Source organism: Balaenoptera acutorostrata, chromosome 12 (assembly GCF_949987535.1).
Source record: "Balaenoptera acutorostrata chromosome 12, mBalAcu1.1, whole genome shotgun sequence".
Taxonomy (NCBI): domain Eukaryota; kingdom Metazoa; phylum Chordata; class Mammalia; order Artiodactyla; family Balaenopteridae; genus Balaenoptera; species Balaenoptera acutorostrata.
The window spans coordinates 39,353,917-39,380,002 of NC_080075.1; the positions used below are offsets into that span (position 1 = coordinate 39,353,917).

At 40.6% G+C, this 26,086-nt stretch overlaps 1 protein-coding gene across 1 annotated transcript in view; it reads left to right on the forward strand.

Moving 5' to 3' along the window:
• The first annotated feature begins 2,890 nt into the window (after window positions 1-2,890).
• Window positions 2,891-26,086, forward strand: part of VPS54 (VPS54 subunit of GARP complex) — a 150,463-nt gene continuing 127,267 nt past the window's right edge. Inside the window, exons 1-4 of the mRNA XM_007189731.3 lie at window positions 2,891-3,040; window positions 15,224-15,377; window positions 18,785-19,049; window positions 22,684-22,827. The gene's annotated coding sequence lies outside the window, so the exon portion shown is untranslated. The remainder of the gene's footprint in view (window positions 3,041-15,223; window positions 15,378-18,784; window positions 19,050-22,683; window positions 22,828-26,086) is intronic.

A 26,086-nucleotide genomic window follows, 5' to 3' on the forward strand; every position in this document is an offset into this window, starting at 1 on the left:
TCACAAATAGATTTAGTGCAAAGGTGTTTAGTAGGTTATTCAATAAGGGGAACGTGATCAGTTACAAGATCCAGGCAGCTGCCTGGAAGGTAGCAACAAATCCACTGCTACAGAAACTTGTACTCATTTCTGGTCCTGCAAGCAGAGAAATTCACATTCAGGAAGCAGTGCCATTCCTTCATATAAGTAGATTCATGCAGTATTTGTCTTCCTGTGACTCGCTTATTTCATTTAGCATAATGTCTTGAAGATTCATCCATGTTGTTGCGTATTGCAGAATTTCCTTCTTTTTTAAGGCTGAATAGTATTCCAGACTATATGTGTATGTGTGTGTGTTTATTTATTTACTTTATATCCATTTATCTGTCAGACATATAGGTTGTTCCACTTCTTGACTCTTGTGAATAGTGCTGCAGTGAACAGGGAGTGCCAATATCTCTTCAAGATTCTGATTTCAATTCTTTTGGTTAAATACCCAGAAATGGGATCACTGGATCATATGGTAGTTTTGCTTTCCATAGAGGCTGCACCATTTTACATTGCCACCAACAGTGGGCAAAGGTTCCAGTTTCTCCAGCTCCTCGCCAATACTGTCATCTTTTGTTTTTGATAATAGCAACCTGACAGGTGTGAAGTGATATCTTCTTGTGGTTTTGATTTGCATTTCCCTGATGATTAGTGGCATTGAGCATTTTTTCCTATACTTGTTGGCCATCTGTATGTCGTCTTTAGAGAAATGGCTATTCAAGTGCTTAGTCCATTTTTTAATCAGGTTATTAGTTTATTTTACTATTGAGTTGTAAGAGTTTCTTATATACATGGTTTGCAAATATTTTCTCCTATTCCATAGGTTGCTTTTCCATTCTTTTGTTTCCTTTGCTGTGTAGAAGCTTCTTAGTGTGTCCCACTTGTGTATTTTTGTTTTTGTTGCCTGTGCTTTTGGTGTCATATCTGCTGCTTCCCCATTTTAATGATGGAACACATTGAAAGAATTCTTCCCCAGGTTGATAAAGGGCTGTCGTGGTGCCTGGCACATGTAGATGCTCAAAAACTATTTCTTATATAATTATAGAAAATTGTTAGAACTCTGAACTGTTAAGCTATCCAAACAGTCTGAGTAGAAGCATTAACAAAAACAGTCAAAAGAATGAAGGTTACAGAAGCTGTTTATTTAATCAGAAAATGTGTTTTCATTGGTCGAAAAGACAAAAATGGAAAAGGTGGAGGTATGGCAAAAGTGACAATTACTAGAAGGTTGACAGGGCAACAAGGAGAAAACCCATGGGTGGTGTCAGAAGAGAACAAAAAGGATTATCCTGGAGAAGAGAGAAGAAATATCAATTATAGCCCAAAAGTATGTCATCCAGAAATTCAAGTTTTTGAGCCTTTTATTGGTTGGGGAAGACACAGAAGACAGCCAAGATTGAAAGGGAAAGTTAAGATCTACCCACCTTAGAATTTCCTAAAGTTTTACTATATCATATTACTGTATAACTATTAATAAAAATATAGAATATAAACTAGAAGGGATCTTGGCAATTAAGTTACAGGTGAGAAACCAAGGCCTTGTTAGGTAGTAGCTACCGATTGATAAATCCGGTACTAGAACCTCGGTCTCCTGTGTCCCCTAACACTCTTGATTATCATGAACTTGAGTCACCAAGATTCAGTTCAATGGCCATGTTTTGTTTGTTGAAGCAGAGATAAGTACATGCACTTTAATCGTTTTTATTTTTAAATTCAAAGTGTCAGCAGAGTTAAAACATCAACTCTCATTGTCATATAAACAATGGCTCCCAAACGTAGGGGATGGTCTGTTTCAGAATTCTTTTCATTAAAAGGTTATCTAGTTTGGAAATGAAAGATAAGAGTAAAAGAAAATCAAGAGTTGTTCAGTAGTGTCACTGAGAGCCATTTGGCCTCTACGTGAATCATTCAGCCAACAAGAGCGCTCACTCACTGACAGGGCACTTATTTTACTTTTCTATTTATTGTGAAGTTAGCACAGTTGTTTTGCATACCGCGCCTCTGCAGGAATGCAACACATTCAGATACCCTTCACTTTCAGTAGGCGTCTTTTTCAGTTGACCTTTGGAAAATAAGTTATTTGAAGTGGTGATTGTAATGTCTCATTAAAATGTTAAAATTACTGTATTGTCAAGCAACTCAGAATTTTTCTTGGTCCACAATGTAATTGAATAATAATAGCAACCTAAATCCTAAGTACCCATAAAGTTGTCTAAATCTTGAATCTTGAGGGGCAGATCTTTAGGTGGAGAGAGAGGAGTTAAATTGGGCTAGGTGTACAGACACAAGAAAAGGAACTTCCACAAGAAAGGCTGTCAGAGACCTGTAGGTGGTAGGAGCTCCCAAAGAAGGGATTGGCTCTGGTGACAGCTGAGAGGGGTAATGGGAGGAATTCCCTACTGTGGGTCTTGGTAACATGTTAGGATCCCTAAGGCAGTTACTTCCAAAGTTGAGTTTGCACAGGGATTGGGGTCGGGAAGTTAGAGAACTTGTGGCCCCCAACAGAGAAAGCATAGTAATTATCCTAATGTCCAGGTGTGGAAATTATGGGCAGGAATCATTACATCCAGAGACAGGCAGTTTCTTGGATTCCCCCTTCACCACCACTGCCTCTCTCTCAAGCAATTTCTCTCTCTCCTTCCCCTCCCTCCCCACACCCCAAACACCTGCTCCCAATTTTGGAATAAGTATAGCTCCTCATGATGACTTTTTGAAAGAAACAGTGTTCACTTGAGTGTGTAAATTCTGACAAGTTTGTTAGTGTAATTTCTATATTAGTCACACTGAATGAATGCAAATGTTAGTTGTATTTTTGATTGATTTTTTTCAGAGCACTCAACGGTGGCAAGAAGCCCTGAGTCAGGTGTACTATGCACAGTTGGTATTTAGTTGTAGAGGTAACGTAATATAACTATGACGTGATACTTGTGAGGTGATGAAATGAAAGTCAAAGATACTACTCTTGGGATGTGGCCTTTCGCAGAGAAGCACTAAAAGAACGTTTACTGCTTTGGTACGTGTTACAGGATTTTTAAAGTTTGAAAGTTAACAATCAAGAGTTTGTTTGAAGATGCTTTTATGGTTTCATTATTCTACTGACTTCAAATATGGCCATATTTATTTACCGAAGTGTTTTAATTCCTTTTTAAATACAAAAGAGCCATTGAAAATATCTGGGTGGAATTTCACAAAAACAAGGAATTCTTCAGACAAGGCACGAGTCCAAGCCTTAATCCAGCCTGGCCTCGGATACCAGTCCTCAGATGTTCCATTATCAGAGTCGGTAACAAAGGGCAGTTATTCATTGTAAATAAACTAGAGCCTAAGTGAGTGAGGAGAGTGAGAAAATATCAAGCTATACAGTCCCTTTGGAGAGGATCTAATTATACTAAAGCCAGCATTTCCTGTAATTTTGTAACATACTTTTATGTTTAACTCCTTGGCTCTATCTGTGGTCATGAATCTTATTACCTGATATCTATCTGTGGTCATGAATCTTGTTACCTGATATCCTATGGGAAGAGAAAATCCAACCCTTTGACATCAGTTAATTAATACTCGTTCTACCTCATCTTAGTTCCTAAGGACTTTGGTGCTGGTCCTATGTGTGGAACTAGACTTGTAAGAGCAGATGGTCCCAGACTAATACATTTATGGTCTCTTCAGTTGGGGAGCTCAGTAGCTTCTTTGATATACAACAAAGTCAGAAAGAATTTTAAATGAATTATAAAGCTATCTTCAGTCTAAGGACCTTCTTAATCATTTAGTGGCTAAAGGAAAGGATATTCCAAATTATTCATAGCCAAAACATCCCTGAAAGGGTATAGTTTGGGGGACAGTTCAGAGCAGTGACCCAACATGTCAAATTCCCTAACAACAAATTCCAAGGAACTTGTCTCTATGAGCCTGTGTTGGAATTTAATTATATGTTGACCTGTGACACCAGTTTGAACATCTTTTTGATCTGCGAATATGCTTGGTTGTAATGGGAATTCAAATAGAAAGTCGATCTTAACCTTTTGATGCTTTCCTTCATTATGAATTACACCTGCTTACCAGTGACATATTCTACAAAATGGGAGAGACATGAGTGAAAGAATTGATATAACATGTAGTAGTTTAAATTTTTAGCCTGAGAATATTACATTAATTTAACTTTTGTCATGTTCATTGCTCGTTATGGCTGACACTTTGAGCTACCAACTAACCTTCTGGGTTCCCAAATACCCCTGGTCTGATTTGTAAGTACACTTATAACCATAAGACCCAGCATTCACTAGAGAAGATTTACACACAACAGGAAGCTCACATCTCATTGAGTTGAGAACATTTCCAGAAAATCTGTTTTGTGGCTTTCTTTTTTTTTTAAGTTTCTCTTTTATGTGGAAAGGTGATAGAAGTCTTTATTTATTTGGAGAACTTGGTATAAGTAAACAAAATGGAATCTTATGCAGTGACAACTTCATCTTCCTGATTGGCAAGAACGCACTGACTTTAAGACCCTCTTTCATTTGCTTCCATTTGCTTCCGTTTTCATGGTTCATTTCCAGCCAACACAGCATTTCTGAAATGCCAGCATTTGCTTTGTGTTTTCTGGCATTGTATCTAAGCAAACTAAACTTAGATGGGTGCCAACAAGGTAATGCCATGCTTTTGTGAAATTCCAGAAGATCAGTTCTTTAAATGAAATTGGAGATAGTGGAGTTGGTTTGCTGTTTGATCCAAAATTTGATCTCCTTTCTGGACCAATTGTTTTCTCATGGAGAAAAACTATTCTATGACCAGCAAACAGGAACCAGGGGCTAATATATACTGGAATGAATGGATAAGAAAGAGTAAGTAGTGCAATGCATCATGATCAATGTGATTAGAAAAGTAGCTCAGAGCAAAATTCTTTTTGGTATCTTAAATGAGTGATGTGATTTGGACCTGTATGTCTGGGACAGAAACTATTTATCTGATTTCATTCTGCTGCTTTTTTTTTTTTTTAATTTATTTTTGGCTGTGTTAGGTCTTCGTTTCTGTGCGAGGGCTTTCTCTAGTTGCGGCGAGCGGGGGCCACTCTTCATCACGGTGCGCGGGCCTCTCACTGTCACGGCCTCTCTTGTTGCGGAGCACAAGCTCCAGACGCTCAGGCTCAGTAGCTGTGGCTCACGGGCCTAGTTGCTCCGCGGCATGTGGGATCCTCCCGGACCAGGGCTCGAACCTGTGTCCCCTGCATTGGCAGGCAGATTCTCAACCACTGCGCCACCAAGGAAGCCCTCATTCTGCTTCTTAAAAGCTACAGGGCCTTTGGCAGTAGAGTACAGGCTGCCCTCTTGAAGGGAAGTCTGTGCAAGAGAATAAAATACTTGCAGGAGACAAAGTTCGATCCTTCATAAAACTTGAAGAGAGTGTGAAAAATAAGAGGATGTCTTGTATAGAGTCAGCCTTCAGTTAAATATTCATTGAATATTTGAGCAGAACTGGACCCTTCATCCTTCATGAAGGATGATGAGTTATTTTTAATTTTCTAGCAACCTTGAGATCACAAGATAGGAGAGAAGAACTTCATTCTTGAGTGGAGAGGAAAGTAATGAGAATCTTTGCTGACAGTTGTGATATACCTTTCTCTCCTTGTTCTGTGGGAGTCATGGGGAAACCTCAAAGAAGAAAGCCTGTTGACAACTTAAATTGGAAAGCAAGAGCTGATTTTAATTGGTCTTTTTCTCCACATGAACATCACAATTTACAGTGCTCTATTAAATTCAGTGGGTTTTTGTTTTTCAACATTAAATAAGATGTCTAGAGAGGGATTCTTTCATTTCCCCCACCCTGAGAGCAGTTGTTTCATTGAATACCTTCTAATTACCTGACTAGTCAGACGTGTTTATCCACTGGGAAGGGAAGCATGTATTGAATACCTACTTTGGGTTCATTTAGTCAACAAAAATATATTGAGCATCTAGTAAGTGAGAGGCACTGAAACTATAAAGAATAAAACAGACATGGTCCCTACCCTCACAATGCTGAAAATCTAGTCAAAGGGAACGAGTAAGTAAGCAATTACAATATGTGTAAGTGCTATGACAGAAATAAAGATCGTTTAAGGGCACATAGGAGGGGCACTAAACCAGACTTGGGAGGTCAGAGAAGCCTGACTTGAAGGAAGAGGACAGGGGAAGGTGGCAGTGGAGGCAGTGGGAAGAGGATTCCTAGCGAGGGATGAGCTTGTGCAGAGGCTCAGCACCAGTAGAGAGCAGTGCATATTTGAGGAGCTGAAACTGAATGTGGCTAAGTGGAAAGTACAAAAAAGGGGAGGAAAAGATACAGGAGGGAGACACATCAGACAGGGCTTTTGTAAGAAAAGCCAAGGTGTCCTTGAGCTCTATCCTGATAGCCATAGGGAGACGGGGAATGACGAGATCAGATCTGCACTTTTGAAAGATCACTCTCTCTGACTGCTGTGGAGAACAGGTATGCAAGACTGGATGCAGAGAGACAAAAAGTTGCAGAATAGCCCAAGTGAGAGATGATTGGGAACTGCATACAGGAAGTAGCGGTGGGAATGGAGAGAGGCAGATGGATCTTAAACATTTAATGTATTTAAAAGTAGACTTGGCAGGACTTTATGACTGACCAGATGAAAGAGGAGCCATAACTCTGGCTTGGGCAACTTGATAGATGGTAGTTCATTCTCTGTGTGGTATAACAGAAGAGCAGGTTTATAGGGAAGGGAGGAGGATGAATATAGCTTGAGATCACTATAAACTATCCATGATGCTGTTCTGTTGGCAGTTGAATGTATGATTCTGAAACCCAAAATAAGATCCACCTTGGAGATACGGATTTGGAGAGTATCAGCCTGAGGTCCTATGAGTAAGACCTCCCAGGAAGCTGTGACCCAACCAGATGGAACATTAACATTAAGGGGTAGGGTGGAAGAAGAGACACCCATAGCAAAGACTGAGAAAGAGATGTCAGAGGGAAAAAGACAGAAAACCAGAAGAGATCGATGACGTGGAAGTCAAGAGAAGAGAACCCATTAAGGAGGGCTGGTCTACAGTGTCAAATTACTGAGGAGCAAAGTAAGTCAAGGGTTGAGCAATATTCTTTGGATTTAGCTACAAGGAAGGTGTCTGTGACCTTGACAACTGCATTTTCAAGGAGTGAGAAAAGTAGAAGCCAAGCTTCAGAGGTTTGAGGATGATGAAGTGGAGACCTGGAAAAGTCAAATAGTTTGATTATGGAGGGGAGGAGATGGAGAGGGAGAAGCAAAGGAGAGAAGGGAGGGAAGGGAGTAAATAGGGAATAGAGGAGAGGCAAGAAGGAGAGAGGAGGAGAAGGGAGAAAACTGGACAGAGATGCAAGGTTGAAGGAAAGATTTTTGTGTGTTTGCAGATTAGAGCTACTTAAGGATGTTTAAAGGCTGAAAGGAAGGAGCCTTTGGAGGAGGGGAGGAAGATAATGGATAGAGCATAGGATGGAGGAGATTGGATCCATAGCACATGGGAAGAATTAGCCTGAGACAAGGTAATTTCATTGTAACTGGAGGAAAGGGAAAAAAAACAATGGTGTGGATATAAGCAATGTTGGAGGTGGGCAACTGAGGGGGGAAGTTCTTATCTAATGGTTTCTTGTATCGTCCCTCTGAAATAAGCAGAGAGGGAAATAGGAGAAGAAAGAATGAAAATTTGAGGAGCATGAAGGAGGTTTGAAGTGGCTACGGGAGAGAATTGGAGACACTGCTGGGCAGCACTGAGGACCCAGGTGATGGTGGAGAATATACCACATATTGGCAGTGATCTGCTTAGTCATGTGATTTGACTGACCATCAGCATTTGAACCCCCAGTATTGATGTGGGGAGGCAGTTAGATTGGTCCAATATTGTTACATAGTTATGTTTGGTTGCAAGTGACAGAAAAAAAAAAAAAAACATGAAAGAAGTCGATTGCCCTCTTACATAAAAATCCAGGCAGACTAATAAGGCTAGAATAGAGCACCAGTGTGTCAGGAATCAAAATTCTTTTGAGTGCCTTACTTTGCCATCAGGGTTTGGCTTCCATGTCATGGTCTAACATGGTTACTCCAGCTCCATCCATTTTGTTTGCATTTTGGTCAGCAGGAAAAAGGCAGGACCAGCAGAAGGGCATATGCCACTTCTACCTAAATCCATTGACCATAGCTTGGTCCTTTGACATATCTAGCTTCAAGGAGGCTGAAAATTTTAGTCTTTATTATGGATGGCCATGTGACCAGTTACATTTTAAATTTAAAAATTTGAGCCCAGACCTTGGGAGATACTAAGAATCACTGCCACAAGAGGGTTTACCTGGGTAGGTACAACAGAATGGGGCTAGGAAGTAAATGATATTGTCAAGAGGGATTTAAGTAGACAGAAGGGAGCCAATAAAGGTGAGGAAGGAGCTGAGTGATCTGGTCATTTTTGTTCAGGTATCTCTTCACCCTAGTGTGGCTTATGTATTGTCACACTTCAGAGGAAAGTAAACCCTCAACTTCGGGGTGATGTGCCCTGATTGTCTCAGCCAGTATGTCTTGGTGGGGCACTATTGGCATTTGAGGCAGGCCAATTCTTCATTGTACAGGACTGTCCTGTACATTGCAAGACATTCGAAGCTCCTAGCTCCCACCCAGTAGATGCCAGTGATACCCCAGTCATAACAACATGTTTCAATAATCTTAAGGAGGTGTTACTGCTCACAGTTGAGAACCATTGGTCTAAATTAATCATGGTAATCCCCTCTCCCTTGCCACGGTGATTGGCTCAAGGGTGGACAATTCAGACCTTAGTGAAGTAGCACATGGCTGTCTCCTAGTCACCATGATTGGTTCATGCTATTCCAACTAATGGAAGGTTAAGATTTTTGTTTGATGCTTATAGACTCACTCACTCCCTCTCAGTCCCTCTGGACATAATGAGGAAGTATGTGGGCCCAATTGCTGCTGACATCCAGCCTATAAACACTAGGGGAGTCAGTCCCAGAATAAAGCAATGCTGAGGGTTGGTGGAGTGGAGAGACAGAAAGAAACAGAGACCATAGTAATTCTGAACTGCAGCCAACCCAAGGCCCTTGCCACTGCTGAATTTTCAGCCCCTTGAGTCAATAAATGCCCTTAATGTTCAAACCAGTTAGACTTGAGCTGCCTGGTACTTGCAAATGAAAATACATTTAATGAAGGAAGGAAGTAGAGGAAGATTGGGTCAAGGGAGTAAAAGTATAGGGAAGGATGTAAATGAGAGTAAAGGATGTGATAGATGAATGGAGGGGCTTAGGCCTTGGGTAGAAACCAAGGAAAACAGGGAGAAGAGGTACGCTGAGTTTGGCTGGATGTAAGATTTTATCAAAATTAATCTCTCTTCTCTTGGACTGGGGATTGAGGGTAATCAGAACAGTTCTAGCATTGTGCTAGGTTGACCCAATGAGGCTTATATTAACTCTAATGTGTAGAAGAAGAAACTCAAGACTCACCCGAGGACCTAAAGCTAGTAGCCAGCAGAGGCAAGTCCTAGTGAGTTTGACCCCAGTACTCAAGTCCTTTCCGCTAATTCCCCACTGCTACTTGATGCCAAAGAGGTGGAAACAACCAGATCTACCCCTCATTAATCCTTTCCACACCTCAATCCAGGACGACAGGTAAGACTGACTGGGTCAATAGGACTGTTTTCCCCTGGATAATGGACGGTCTACCCACAGGATATACTGTGTTTGGGGTACAAAGCACAGATGGGTCATGGGCAAGCTGGAGTGGCAAGAGAGCTTACAAAACCAACACCAGCACAAATGAAAGGAATAAACCCAGGGTGCGCCAAGAAGGAGAAATGGCTTAGAGTTTCCTGGTGAGATGAAAAGTATTGAATGTTAATTGTCAAGCATCGAATATGAGATTCTGTGCATCTGCATTTTTTTTCATTTCAGAAACTTTTATTTTTTTCCCATTTTACTTTATTTTTTGAATAGTTAATGCTTACACATGGTACAAATACAAAAGTTACAAAAGGTATACTGTGAAAAATAAGTCTTTCTCTCTCCTCTGTCCTCGAGCTACCGTCCCTGGGGACGCAACCAGTGTTGACAGAATCAAGCCCTGCCCTCTCCCTCGCCCCTCCCCCACTCCATCATAGGCTGAGGTACATAAGCTGAGTTCTCTTCATTCAGTAAAGATACAGACCTTCCTAATGTAGCAGCCTTGAAATGGACACACTAAATAAATCAGATTTACAAAAATATATATGGTAACTTTATTGTCTATAACGACTTCTTGCTAAAAAGCCCCCATTGCTGATGTAGGTGGAAAACACTTGATCTTGCAAATAAAAGATATCTCCTTTAGGTTTAAACCAGTCTCCCTCGGAAAATCACTCAGTCTTTCGGGGTTTCTCCCTCATCGCAGGGTTCTTCTCTCCCTGTTCCCTCTCCAAAAATATTGCCCAGGTGAAAGGCACGCTACAGGGGAGGTGCAGGGGAAGTCTGCCAACCGCCAGGACTTCCTGACTGTGAGGCCATGGTGAGGAAATTGTTTTCTCTGGCCTTTGGGCTACACTGATACCAGCCACTGACAGCCACGGTCCCCACCACGGCCCTCAGTGGTAAAGGCCGCACACCTTGTACCTTCTTGGCCCAAGGCCAGGCCTCCTGCAGCCCGTTCATCCTGTCAGCCTTCGTCATTCTCCCACGGGCTCTGCTGCAGACCACGCACAGGCCCGGGAACTGGGAGCATTTCTCAAGGCCCCTCATTGCCCAACCCTAGCATTTCCACTTGTCTGTAGTTGGCCTAGTTCCAAAGGGAAAAGCAGGGTACACACCCCTCCTGCCATAGGGCCCCTGCACCCCTCATCTGGGGCAACCCTGTGCTCACACCCTCTGACTCTCACAACTTCCTGCCTGCTGCTTCAACGTTTATCTTCCTTTCCAGCTATGGGAAAACGGCTCTGACATCACATCCTGTGTTCTTCCTGGCACTGTCTGTGACCTGCTCAGGGGCAGCCCTCCAAGCTCTGCCTCATCCGTGTATACAAATACATTTTTTTTTCTTTCAACAAAGTCTGGCTTTTACGAATCAAAGGCAGTTAATTTCAAACTATTGTCTTGTTATGAATTTTTTTTCAATCCTATTTTGAAACTCAAAGTATATGATGACTTACCCATTCTTGGCTGGGTTTTTTCCTCCCCGTGACTCAAAGCATGTCATTGACTCATTGGGTGGAGGATCCATGGAGACAGGGTTTACCGGGAAGGCAAACACGCTGGTTGAATATCTCACAATGTTATCTCCATGACATCAGCATAAGGTTTCCAGTGCTGCGGGGAAGCCAGTGTCAGTGTGGTAAATGTTACTAAGTTTTCAGTTGTGACTTGGGTAAACCCACCTGATGCAAAAACTTCATGGTCCTCAAAGTGAACATAAAACTGATTCTACCGTTATCCACCCAATTAGGCAGTGCAAGCCTGAGTCATTCTGGATTCCTCTCTTTTCTTCACACTCCATACATAACCCATCTGCTATTCAGAACCACCAAAGGGAATGGGAGACTTTTTCTAATTGTCACAAAAGCGCTGTGTGGGCCAGCTGTGGCCTTGCTACTGAAACCCTCAGCCTGGCTGCCAGCATCTGTCATTGGACTTCTGCCACTGTCTCCTCCGTGGTCTCCCGCTTCTATGTCCGACCTCCTACAGTCTATTCTCCACAAAGCGGCCAGACTTTTCTTTTTAAAATATAAATTAGATCCTATCACTTCCCAGCTTCCCTGCTTTAAATCCTCCAATAGCTTCCTATCACTCTGACCTGACTCTGCCTCCCTCTTCCGCCTCATCTTCCAAGCCTTCCCTCTACTAGAGCCACACTGACCACCTTTCTGCTCTCAAATACACCAGGCTCATTTTGACCCCAGGTCCTTTGCACTTACTGTTTCTTTGCTAGCAGAGCTCTTCCCTAGATTGTCACACTACTGCCTCCTTCTCAGCCTTCAGATCTCAACTCAGATGTCACCACGCAGCCACATCCCACCCCAGGTACCGTCGACCATATTACCCTATTTTGTCTTCTTCATAGCCCTTAGTTCCTGAAATTATATTATTTGTTTGTTTAAATGTTTGTTACCTATCTCCCCCTCACTTGGAGTGCAACCACCTTGGACAGGGACTTGGTTTGCCTTCTTCAGCACTGTATTTTTGCATTAAACAGTGCCTGGCACGTAATAAACAGTAAATACGTGTGGACCAAAACCATCTAAGTTCATTCAGAGGGGAAAAGGAGAAAGACAATATTTTTAAACTCGACAAGCACTCATGGATACCTTTTTATTAGTTTACAATTTAGAAGAAATCATTTCTACTAGTTTCTTTGTAAGGGAATCATAAGATTAATGTGGCTTTCTAGGGAGAAACTTGGCTGCAAGACAGAACTAGCATCTACATTTATGCCACAGAAAAGCAGCTTTTTCAAATAATCAAGTCAGATCAAGGTCTAAATTGTTAGCCTAATTTGCCAGGTACAAAATTTGAATGATTTCATGTGTGTTGCTGTGTGCTTAACCTGCTACAGATCACCTGCAATTTTAAGGTTCCCTGATTGCTAAAAGTTGTTTACTTGATTTCTTTCATTTAAGTGTAGCTGAAGCGGCAGGGCTGATCAGAGGCAAGACGTAAAAAAGAGAAGCAACGTTAGTGATTTTTCAGGCACACTATAAAACAATTACCCTCAATCTTTAGGTATTTCTTGTACTTTCAAAACTAAACGCTAAGCTCTCCTTGACTTGGGCTAAATTTTTTTTGAATAACTGATACCCTGGAAAGTCCTGAACAGTTGCACAAACACTGAATCAGGGACTTTAAAACTCAGCCCTGTGTGACATGTTTAAGATGTAGGAAAATTGGGCCTCATCTTGCTCAGAATAGATGAGGTCAAACATACTCCCCATTCCTGGTGTCTCAGAGTCCGAAATTTCTGTCATTAGAGCTTCATTTTTTATCCTGGAGTTATCTTTTAAAATGCATATTTTCCTGGAAATATATTAGACTAATTCATGAAGATATTGAAACTAATTAGGTCCATTTTTCCTTTCGGTGGGAGAGATTACCAGCAAGAGAGCCCTGAACAAGAAGGAAAGAGATGAATTGGGAGAGACTAGAAGCCCCAGCTCTGGCTTTTCTGAACCTAGACTTGGCCCAGTACAGTACAGTAGTTGTTGAAGTACTTTGGATAATAACATTGTGGGGCAAATGATTTTAAGAGTGAGTATTGTGATGTGTTACTTAATCTAAGAAAATGGATTTTTTAAACTTCAAGTGTTGCTATGCAATACGAATTTTGATGAATTTTTTCCAGATAGGGTCCCAACAGGAAACAGATGGTACACTTAAATTAGGATAAGTTGAGAAGAGCTTCTTTTCAAAGAGACTATTTGTAAGGAGGTTGTTGGGGGTGTAATGAAAACCCAAGGGACAGTCTGGGAACTAGGGGTTAAAAGAAACAGAGTGGTTGACACCCTGGGACCCTAAGGGAGTGATTATCAGCATCTGGAAAGGGAGTGTTATTTGGAGCAGACCACAGTAAGAGGAGCAGTGACATTGACCCAAGCCAACCAAAGGCCGTCTCACTAGGAAAAAGCCAAGGGATGAATACCTTGACCTTCTCTGGTCTTCTGCAAGGGCTCCCCATTGGCCAAAGCCAACTGGCAGCCAAAGAGAAAGAGAACACATTCATACAGGGTCAGCCTCCTGGGCAGAGAGAAAGGTAGAAAACGGTGGAGAGTGGATCTCAGGAACATTGTAATGATATTTCCATTCACTTGACAAGAAGGCTTGAGGAAGAGCCATCCAATATCCCTCCCCCTTCCCACTGCAAGCTTTCAGAGTGAAGATGTCTTGGGCTTGCGGAGAGGAAAAGGTGTGTTCTTAACATCAGCTTTGGAGCTTTGATTAATATCTTACACTTATCTAATTTCTGTATCAAGACTGTTTATAACTGAAGTTGAAAGTCTATGATGCCAGAGAGGCCAGAAAATTTAAGGGCCTGCCATAATTTTCAGCCTAGAGCAGAGAAAGATGACCTCTCTTCCCCCTCACCATCTGACTTTATATATATGTAATGGAACAGTGGGGGCAAAAATAAATATATAAGGTTGCTTTTCAATTAGGTCAGAGAATTGTGCTTATTCAACATACCACTTGTGTAATCTTTACTAACTTTCTCACATTACAAGTAATGAAACTAAATTCCAGAGAGCTTGATTCACATGCCCTGTTTTAGGAAGCCATTTCACACCCAAATCTAAACTAGAAGTATGAATTGAGACATCTATATGATATGCAGCTATAGGCTTACACAAGCAATTAGCACTGGGGCAAATTTCAAACAAGGCCCAATACATTGACTAGCTATCTTTGCTCTGTCCCTTGGCTGCACACATTACCTTTAGGTAGCTCAGTATATGGTGAGTGGGGAAGTCTCACTGGACAACCTAGGCTTCCGTGGTACAATGATTTGTACATCTGCTCTGCTCTACATCAAAGGTTTAGACCTTTGATTTGTGATTTAGAAACTCAGTTTCATCTGTTCACCCAAGAATAATCAGGTCCTGATGAACTGATATATTTACCAGCCTCACAACAGATTTTCTGGTAAATCAAAATGTCCATTGAATTACCCTGAGAAATGTTACTATCAAAAAGACAAGATTGGTATCAGCTGGTCAACAGTCTATGGCTGAATTGTTTAGAGAAAGAATACAGACAAATCAGACATTCACATTCATTCTCAAGAAAATAACTCCAAGTATAAATCTCACTGACAGTGGGCCAAAGACATAAACATCACATGTAAATGACAACACATAACATTGATAAATTGCTTTACTGATGATATGCCCTGCATTTTTGCAAATTCCTAGATGTTTTTGATGTGTATGTACCACAGTGTGGTGAGTTGGCATTGTAAAGCTTTGACTAGCCAGAACTTAATTAGAACCTTAAATTTAAAAGAATTTCTTTTGATGCATGTTCCAGTTACCAGTTTATTTCTTCTCAGCTCAAATCCACCCTTCACTACCCTGCTTTGTGATGCTGGAGTTGGACCCTGTAAATATTTCTCCTTTGCAGCTGGCATGATGCCTTGTCAGTAAAGAGCACTGGAGGACCACTGCAGGAGGAAAGTGCTTCTCTTCTTTGTTCTGATGTGGTTTTCCTTCTCCTGCAGTGCATGGCAGCCAGTGGGTACCAGAATCCCAACCACACTCAACCACCCAGCATGTCTCACAGGTACTCCGCGAGGTGATTTCTTCCCCATCCTGACTTGCAGCACCTCAGTGAATTTCTCTACCACCCAATGGATGACAGCTACACCCTCTTTGGTGAGATCAGAATCTCAGCCTTGAGGGGAGAAAGGGCTCTTCCAAATTTGTCCCTTCCTTGGGTGCTTGGCCTTAGTCCTAGGGCAAGCATTCTCAGTGGGGGTAAAAACTGGTTCTTGGGGTGGTGTGTGTGAAATAATCTTAAGTATTACAATGGTTTATGGCCCTGCAAAAGGCCACAGCACATAAACAGATACACAATATATCTGCAGTGTTAAAATTTCATGGAGGGGAGCATTAAGGGGGGAAAATGTCTGAAAAATCTCCTTAGGGAAGCAATAATGAAAAAAGAAGTTCAGTAACACTGCCTTAGAAAGTACTGCTCCCCATATAGACTATTCCTGTATTCTTTAGAGTTCTGTTTACTCCTTAGTAGTTAATCCCACTTTTAGTTAATATACTTTATATTAAACTTCCCCTGTTCAGATTACTGTGTGGTATAGGGACCACTGCAATGGAATTATACAGTAAGGGAGATAGACTGGGCTCAACTCCAGATAGAGCATGGGTAAGTGAGCAGGGGTGGAGGGGTCAGTGAATGGAAAATTATTAAGAGGAAAATCAGCAGTAAGGGGCATTCTGGCTAAATCAAACTAACAAGATTTTTGCTGAAGATAGACCTGGGTGATCAGACATCACCTGGGGGATGGGAGAGGATGAGGAACCTGATCAGATATCAAGGGTGATCAGATATCGAGGGTGGAGGGTCCTGGTTAAACTCACTTAGCAGGGTTCTTGCTAAAGCTGGATTTCACAAGGAAGTGCAGAGAAGAGACGGGCCTAGGAGAAGGTTCAGGAGCCTGACTAAAGTTTGGTGAAGTAAAGAATCTTTGTTAAAACATTGACAAATGAACTATGTATGAAAGAGAAACAGACTCACAGACATAGAGAACAGACTTGTGGTTGCCCAGGGGGAGGGGAGATGGGGGAGGGAAGGATTGGGAGTTTGGGATTAGTAGATGCAAACTATTATATATAGACTAGATAAACAACAAGGTCCTAGTGTATAGCACAGGGAACTATGTTCAATATCCTGTGATAAACCATAATGGAAAAGAATATGAAAAAGAATACGTATATGAATAACTGAGTCACTTTGCTATACAGCAGAAATTAATACAACATTATAAATCAACTATACTTCAATAAAATAAAAAAGATCTGGACTGAGTAAAAAAAAAAAAAAAAAACATTGACAAAGAGTAAGAATAGCCATTTCTCACAAGTAGAAACCCAAATGGCTAAGAAGGGTTGAAGAGAAGTTCAATGTCACCAGTAAACACAGAAATGCATATTAAGACTTTTAAAGATACCACCTACACACAGATTTGTAAAAATTAGAAAGCTGGACAATGATTTGGCAGTCTTGGCAAAGATGTGAGAAAACAAGGACCCTCGTGTGCTGCTGATGGGATGGTAAATAGATACAGGTATTCTAGAGAGCACTTTGGCAGTATTCAATTGTGTGTGTGTGTGTGTGTGCTTGCACACATTCACATGCACACATGCAACCTATGACTCGGGAATTCCTCTCCACACAGGTTCATAAGGAGAAGTGTATAAAGATGTTTATCACAGGGTTGTCTGCGGTACAAGGGAGTTAGAGGCAGTCCAGGTGTCCTATCACTAGGGGGATGGACATATTAAAGGTATCTGACACATGCTATGGAACCTTATGTAGCAGTTCAAAGAAATTAGCTACATGTGCATAAAGGAACATGGAAAGAACTTAAAAACAGCACTGCATTAAAAAAAATCAATAAACAGAAATGAGCCATTGAACAATACAGAATTAAAACACACACATTCATAAAACAATATTATATTAAAAACTTGGGGGTCCGTGCATATCCAAGCACATATTAAATATATCAGAGTGCCTGCCGATGCTGGAGATGAAAGGGCAAAATAATAAAATAGAAAAAGAAGATGATAAAATGAAACAAGAAAAGACCTTGCATGGATGATCATGTACCATCATGAACTGAGGAGGGTGATTAACTCAAGTCTTTGCACTTCAAGTCCAAAAGAAGAAAAAAAAAAAGGAAAGATGTAAACCCTATCTTGCTTGAAGTTTTTTCATTCCACAAATGAGATGTGATGCCTGCCTTTTGAGATAATCCATGTGAAGCGCTGTGTGAGTAGCTCATCCATTTAACCACACTTGAGCAAAGCACACAGCAGTGGAAAGCCAGAGGATGGGAATAAAATAGAGTGGAGGATACACCTGTAAACTGAACTCTGTAAACCAAAGCCTAAATGCAGCCCTCCTTATGAAACCAGAAGGGTGGTGTGGAACCAAGAATGAACATATCGTTCTGTGGTATCAGATTAGTGACCCTAGCCTTGTTACTTCCATAAGCAAACAGAAAAATTATTTGAAATAATATCTTACTATGAAAATCAGAATAGAGGAGACAAACAGGTAGCTCCAAGACATCTGCAAAGACAATTTAGTTGGCAGAGGTGGATTGTTTGGCATCCATCAGGGAGTATAAAATGCATGGTATTCATATGTGTATGTACATAATTTTTTTAAGTGAATTGATCTCAGGATTCTGTTTTTTTCAAAATGCCTTCAAACAGGAAACACAAAAGAGCCTGGTCTGATTCCAGGACTCTTCCTTTTTAAGGCTGCCAGGTCTATCCTCTTGCAGGGAATGAGAGCGGACAAGGCTGAATATTTCTCTGTGTTTCTGAAAAGGGCTTGGCTCACCGAGTCCTTGCAGCTGCGTACACCACCTGTGGAATGAATCTGTTGCCCTTTTTCAGTTCATTCTTTCTTATCTCCAACTGCCTGCTTAGGCAGATGATTGCTGGGAATTCACATGTCTTTTGTTTTTCCTTAGCTTTAAACCTATAGCCACCTAACTTAAATTACACTCTAAAGTTAGCAGTAACGCTTTTAAATGGAAGCCTCAGAGGTGGGGAAGTGAGGGAATAAGGAGTGAATTCTTGATTCTCTGCTGCTACATTATCACTTGATCCTCTAAATTATCTTTCATACTTAAAAATTTTGTTATTAGGCCATTAAAGTGAATGATTCTATAAACTGTATTCAATCAGAATTCTTAGATATTTGAAAACGTTTTTGGCTACCATTTCATTTGGCTATTATTTCACAGTAGACTCACACTACAGGTTTAAAAGTACATAAAGATATCCTTTAGCAGCATACCAAATTTCATTAAAGAAAATTAAAATGCATACACACTTAAAAGAATACCACTTTTTTTTGACATCTTTATTGGAGTATAATTGCTTTACAATGATGTGTTAGTTAAAAGTAGGTAAAGACATGCTTTTAAAGTAAAACTATCACAAAGTCTGAATTTTATAGGAGAAAAGAACCGTAGCACTTACGGGCCAGTTCTCAACCCCTTTTTTCCCCTTTGCCTTCCCTGCAGTTACAGCACTCCTACATAATGAGCCTCACCTGGGAAGGACAGACATCTATGCTGTAGTTTGAAAAGATCCCTTTTCTCTTTCCTCACACCACGTTTATTAGTTTTCAAAGACCATATGGTGCTAATTGATGATAAAAGTAACAGCGTGAATCACAGACTGTTTTATGGACCAGTCCCTACTTCATCTTGAACGGGATGACATAAAGCAGGCATCCATGGGGCCACTGACATAAAACAACCCCGAGTCCCCATCTGCAGAGAGGCAGTGAGTACCCAAACACTGTTTATTGCCGTTTTTAACCTTATAATTAAATTCCACGCTTCCTCGGCTATTGGTTAAAGTATTATTTAGCATTCAATTTAAAGTTTTTTATTGGCTAGTATTAAAGTATTTGCTGTATTATCAAAAGCTTAAAATATTGTTAACCAGTTAACCAGTTTCATGATGTAGTATCTGGATTTGATTTTGTTAAATGTTATTACACATATTCATGTAGAAAAGTTACAAAATAGAGCCAACATTTTGAAGAAAAAGGAGAAAAGGGCAAAAAGAGGAAATATTTTTCATAATTGTACCAACCTAGAGAAAACAGCATTTTCCCATATATACTTCCAGTCTTAAATAAGAATATTTTTGTCTTAAACAAGAATATCTTACTTCAAAATTTTCACCCAAATAGACTTGATTTCTACAAAGGTGAGCTGCTGAGAAACCGACTTCCTTTGTGCAAACAGCCGATTCTGCTTTGGCGGGGGGAGGAAATGGCTCACATCCTGACAAACAGGGCATCATTGTTACTCTATCAGAACTGGCATAAAGCCTTCTTCAGCCAGAAAGACAAGTATGTGACAGAATCCAAGAGTTGGCCCAGTTTAAGGGGAAAGTGGCTTAAAAGCACATTTTATTCACATACAGAGTGTGCTAGGCATTTCCTACATCTTCTCTCTAATTATTACAACCCAGAAAAACATGGGTTTGAGTTCCAGCTGTTCCTTACAAGCCAGGTAACCACAGATAAGTTAGAAGTCACCAGCTTTTTGCGAAGACCAATGAGTTATTACAACAGAGCCCTTAGTGCCTGGCCGGCAGTAAGGTTTCCACAAATGTAGGCTGCAGTGTTGTTATGGTCGTGGATTGCCTTCAGAATTATATGAAATACTCTATTTGAAACTCCTGCCGCACTGAGGAATTATGATTACGATACTTAGTATTACAAGGAGGGCTTGTTCTTAACCTCATGCTTTTCACTTGGCAGCACTCCCCAGTTTTTTCCTCTAGTCCAGCGCTGACCAGTAGGATTTTCTGTGACCATGGAAGTGGTCAATAATCTGTGCTATCCAATATGGTAGCCATTAGCTAGAGATGGCTATTGAGCTCTTGAAATGTGGTTAGTGCAGCTGAGGAATTGAATTTTTGCTTTAATTTTAATTAATTTAAATAGTCACAGCTAGTTCCTTGATGTCTGAGCGTTCCTACCCCCATCTCATCACAGTAATTACCTTTAGTCACGAAGCAAACCCATTTGTAAGTGCTTTAGTAAATGTCTCCTCATTCACACTGTTTTGAATAACATCATTTTACATAAAACCTTTTTAAATTGAAATGTAGTTGACATAGTTCCTTCCTGATAAATGATAAAATACAATCATACCATTAAGAAAGTAGAAACGAACTGGATATATATCTAGCATCAAGCTTCTCAGCCAAGTCGGCTATCCATTAAGCACTTTGCAAACTTGAAGGAGAAGAACTTAATAACCGTTTCAAAAAAACATTTGGCAGTTTAGATGTTTCTTTACAGATCTGGAATGAAAAGGGGATACTTCTGTTATCAAACGCCCTTCCTCACCGTATAGAGCAGTCTTCTTGATCTGCTCTGATTCTACGCCTTTAGGTCAGTTCTTACCTCCCTGTGGTCTCTTGCTCAGAGCCCCTTTCTGAGCCTCAGGCTGATGCCTTCACCCACACCTGTTGTTGTGGAGTCTGAACTTGACCAGGCTCCCCAAGGGCAGCCACTGAGTAACTCAGAGTCAGTGACTAAGCGGCCGGGTCCCGGAAGTGAGCCCACATCCCTTTTTCTGGGTTCCAGGGTTCCTGCTCCTCTTCCCTCTGTTCTAAAGCCAATCTTAACTTCAGGCCCTAGATAAATCACCTTACACTTATATCAAAGAAAAGCTATAAAACCAAAAACAATTTTGCCTTAGGTAAGACTAACTCTTCCTTCTCTCCCAGGGAAAGGCTGCCACCTGCTGTAATACATTAGCACTGGGTTTTTCCAAGGTCACTGAACAACCACTTGCACGTACAAAATAATGCAAAACCCCACCTGCCTTCACCTCTGTGTGTCAGGAGTGTAAATAGGAGGGCAAACCAGGAGGCATTCCTCTTAATTCCTTGACATAGGGCAAAGAAGCAAACCTATTCGTATGAATGGTGCCCAGAAGGAATCGGCATCACTCTAACTCTGAATATGAGAGCATCCTTTCTTCACCATTCAGCAACACTTTTTCAAATTAGCTCATAGTAACCTTCATAAAATCTCTGCTGTTAAGAGGCTTATCACTTACTCAGTCCTTCCAGTTCTGTGTATGTTTATCTGTTCTTCACAGCCCTGGCAAGTCTTTGGTAGGTGAAAGGATGAGAGAAGAATAAAAATTGATAGTTTGCAGGACTGCATCCCTGAGCCTTGCACTCTCTCTGCAAAAAAAATCCCCAAACTCCCTTTCCCCCACTCCCACCCCAACGCCATTCATCACCCACTAGCTGTGGTAGTCTACCTAAACACACACACACACACACACACACACACACACACACACACACACACACACACACACACACACACACACACACCCCTCCCACTCCCCTCCCTAAATTATGCCTTTGTACCTGAGAACTTACCAAACTTAGAGAATTACATAGGGATTCCAACACTGAGTAAACTCAAATATAAACAAGATGATATTTACAACTAAAAACCCAATATCCATAAAGTTTGCAATATGAGAAAAATAGAACCCCAAACCAATAACTTTTAAGTAAAAATAGCTGAAAGAAGAATACCTTTATGCCTGGGTTTAGCTTTGTAGAATCCATGTCATTGATAACACTGATACAGATGTAAAATGTCTGCATAACATTTGCCAGCCTCTTCAGGAAACTGTTATTTTGCTCACTGTAAATCAGGAGAGCTCTAGATTACCTCCTCGACATCTCCTGCCTGCATTTACAGACAGGAAGAAGCAGGCTATGGAGGCAGGAAAGGACAGAAATGTTTTTGTTGGTGTAAGAGAAGGCTTTTTAAAAGTTGCATCGATAGTCAAAGAAATGAACCTTTATAGTATCTGATGCTGCTACAAGTGTGTGTGTGTGTGTGTGTGTGTGTGTGTGTGTGTGTCAGTGTGTGTGTGGTTTTTTAATAAGTTGTTTACGGCAACATTTTATTTACGGTAATATCACAATACACCTCCCTAGCTTTTATTTCAGTTTTTTGCTTCTACAGTTTTTAATCCTCTTTTAAATTCCTTTTACACACAATTTTGTAATCTACACAGCATTTTTAATGTCTTGAACTATTCCTTTGAGTTGTTATATCAAAATGTACATAATTATTCCCCAGTTGTTGAAGATTTAGTTTCCAAGTTTTTCGTTTTAGTTAATACTGAAATAAATATCTTTGCAGAAAGTGCTTTTTTCCTTCTTTTAAGTTAATTCACCATCTATTACAGGGAGGGGCATATAGTAAATGCTCAGCAAATATTTGTTGTATAAGTAAATTATTTGTAATATGTTATCAGGAATGAGAATATGAGATCAAATATCAAAACAATGCTGGTGTAAACAAACTTAATGTCTCTTGGTATAGATTAAGTAGATTTCCAAAAGAATTTTTACTTAGTTTCAGTGTCATCAGAGAAGTTGATCAGCACATCATTTTCGTCAATCCATCTTTTAAAATCTTGTTAATTAACAAGAGGTCAAGGCATGACGATAATACTGCTGAAATCAAAGGATATGGAGAGTCTGAATCAATATGGAGCGTGTGAGTAACGTTTTTAATTGTTTTTAAAGTCTGTGCTTAATATGGTTTAATTCTTTAAGTCCTCATTCTAACTTGCAAAGCAGAGCATGTAATGGGATCAGTTAACCTACCAGATTTTAACATCTTAGGCAGTTTGGGTTTATTGGCTTTAACCCAAAGGACCAAAGTGGAACAGAATTTGTTATAAGGTAAAGTATGAGCTACAGGGGAAGGACAAGAGGCCATGGATCTTGGCTACTCAGACTGTGGTTCCCAGACTAGCTGCATCAGTATCACCTGGGATGTTAGAAATGCAGAAGATGTTAGTAATGCATCACTTGTTAGAAATGCAGAAGCCCAGACCTACTGAATCCAAGTCAGCATTTTAACAAGAACTCCAGGTGATTGTTACGCATGTGAAGTGGAGAAGCAGTACTTTTTTTTTTTTTTAACATCTTTATTGGGGTATAATTGCTTTACAATGGTGTGTTAGTTTCTGCTTTATAACAAAGTGCATCAGCTATACATATACATATATCCCCATATCTCCTCCCTCTTGCATCTCCCTCCCACCCTCCCTATCCCACCTCTCTAGGTGGTCACAAAACACCGAGCTGATCTCCTTTGGCTATGATCTCCCTGGGCTATGCGCCTGCTTCCCACTAGCTATCTATTTTACATTTGGTAGTATATATAAGTCCATGCCACTCTCTCACATCTTCCCAGCTTACCCTTCCCATTCCCCGTGTCCTCAAGTCCATTCTCTATGTCTGTGTCTTTATTCCTGTCCTGCCCCTAGGTTCTTCATAACCTTTTTTTTTTTTAGATTCCATATATGTGTTAGCATACGGTATTTGTATTTCTCTTTCTGACTTACTTCACTCTGTATGCCAGACTCTAGGTCCACCCACCTCACTACAAATAACTCAATTTCGTTTCCTTTTATGGCTGAGTAATATTCCATTGTATATATGTGCCTTGTCTTTTTTTTTTTTTTTTTTTTTTTTTTTAATGAGGATCTTGAATCAGATGCGTATGTTTGATAGATTGATTGATTTTGGCTGTGTTAGGTCTTCGTTTCTGTGCGAGGGCTTTCTCCAGTTGTGGCAAGCGGGGGCCACTCTTCATCGCGATGCGCGGGCCTCTCACCGTCGCGGCCTCTCTCGTTGCGGAGCACAGGCTCCAGACGCGCAGGCTCAGCAGTTGTGGCTCACGGGCCCAGCCGCTCTGCGGCATGTGGGATCTTCCCAGGCCAGGGCTCGAACCCGTGTCCCCTGCATTAGCAGGCAGATTCTCAACCACTGCGCCACCTGGGAAGCCCATGTGCCTTGTCTTCTTTATCCATTCATCTGTCGATGGACACTTAGGTTGCTTTCATGTCCTGGCTATTGTAAATAGAGCTGCAATGAACATTGTGGTGCATGTCTCTTTTTGAATTATGGTTTTCTCAGGGTATATGCCCAGTAGTGGGATTACTGGGTCGTATGGTAGTTCTATTTTTAGTTTTTTAAGGAACCTCCATACTGTTCTCCATAGTGGCTGTATCAATTTACATTCCCACCACCAGTGCAAGAGGGTTCCCTTTTCTCCACACCCTCTCCAGCATTTATTGTTTGTAGATTATTTGATGATGGCCTTTCTGACTGGTGTGAGGTGATACCTCATTGTAGTTTTGATTTGCATTTCTCTAATGATTAGTGAGGTTGAGCATTCTTTCATGTGTTTGTTGGCAATCTGTATATCTTCTTTGGAGAAATGTCTATTTAGGTCCTCTGCCCATTTTTGGATTGGGTTGTTTGTTTTTTTTGATATTGAGCTGCATGAGGTGCTTGTAAATTTTGGAGATTAATCCTTTGTCAGTTGCTTCATTTGCAAATATTTTCTCCCATTCTGAGGGTTGTCTTTTGGTCTTGTTTATGGTTTCCTTTGCTGTGCAAATGCTTTTAAGTTTCATTAGGTCCCATTTGTTTATTTTTGTTTTTATTTCCATTTCTCTAGGAGGTGGGTCAAAAAGGATCTTGCTGTGATTCATGTCATAGAGTGTTCTGCCTATGTTTTCCTCTAAGAGTTTTATAGTGTCTGGTCTTACATTTAGGCCTTTAATCCATTTGGAGTTTATTTTTGTGTATGGTGTTAGGTAGTGTTCTAATTTCATCCTTTTACATGTAGTTGTCCAGTTTTCCCAGCACCACTTATTGAAGATGCTGTCTTGAAGAAGCAGTACTCTTGACAGTGAAAATTGCTGCTGCCAGTTGTCTCTGGGCTTTAGCAGAAAGGAGACCCACCATGAATATTAAGAACATGAACCTAAAGACAGCAAAGAGCTGCTGTAATTTTAGGTTGGGTGCTTCTTTTGAAAACGTTCTCAATAGTATAGCCTGGCTTTTAAAAAAGTCAAATGTATTATGGAGAGCTTGAAATATAAGCTTATTTAGTATCTCACAGTAATTCAGACCCATTTATTTTTCAAGTACAGATTTATTTGTCATACTAGCAGATAATGAATTATCTGATTTCTAAAATCCTGTAGAGATGATTTTCAACACTCTTTGCTAAAATTCCTCCTGCCACCAATTAAAATAACTTGCTCTCTATGAGATTTGAGTTCCTGATAAGCAAGAAACTTGGTTTACTTATATCAGAGATTGTCAGAATTAGCTCTTTGGTTGACTTGTATCCACCCATCTCTTGGGTGACTTAAAAAATCCAAAGATTTGGACCTTAATTCAGTTCTCTGAATCAGAATCTGTGGGTTTGGAGCTTAAGAATCTGCACCTACAAGTTGATTCTAATGCACAAAAAAGTTGGAGAAACACTATCTTTCAAGTTTTAGCAGAAAGCTGAACACCTGAGCAGTGGTTCTTAACTTTAGATGAACAATGGAACCACCTGGAAAACCTTAAAGAAACACTGATGTCTGGGTCCCACTCCCAGAGATTTTTATTTAATTGGCCTGAGGTATATAGCCTGGGCATGGAGAACCACTGACAAGGTGCTTTTATAAACACTTATCTCACTATACTCATCATCCACTTTGTGTGGAAAGAGAAGCAGCTGGAGGTTAGAATATATAGAGAGTCATTATCAGTGACAAAGCATTGGCCAGCTGGTCAGGGCCCGGAAGAAGAAAGATTGGGAGGTCAGGGAGGAAGAAGTCTGGGGTGGGATGGCCATATTGGAGTGGGGATAAAGTGGATATGAAGATTTCATGTGAACACCCACCAAGAGTATCTACCACAGAAGAGGCACTAAACACCAGGAGACAAAATGACTCAGCTGG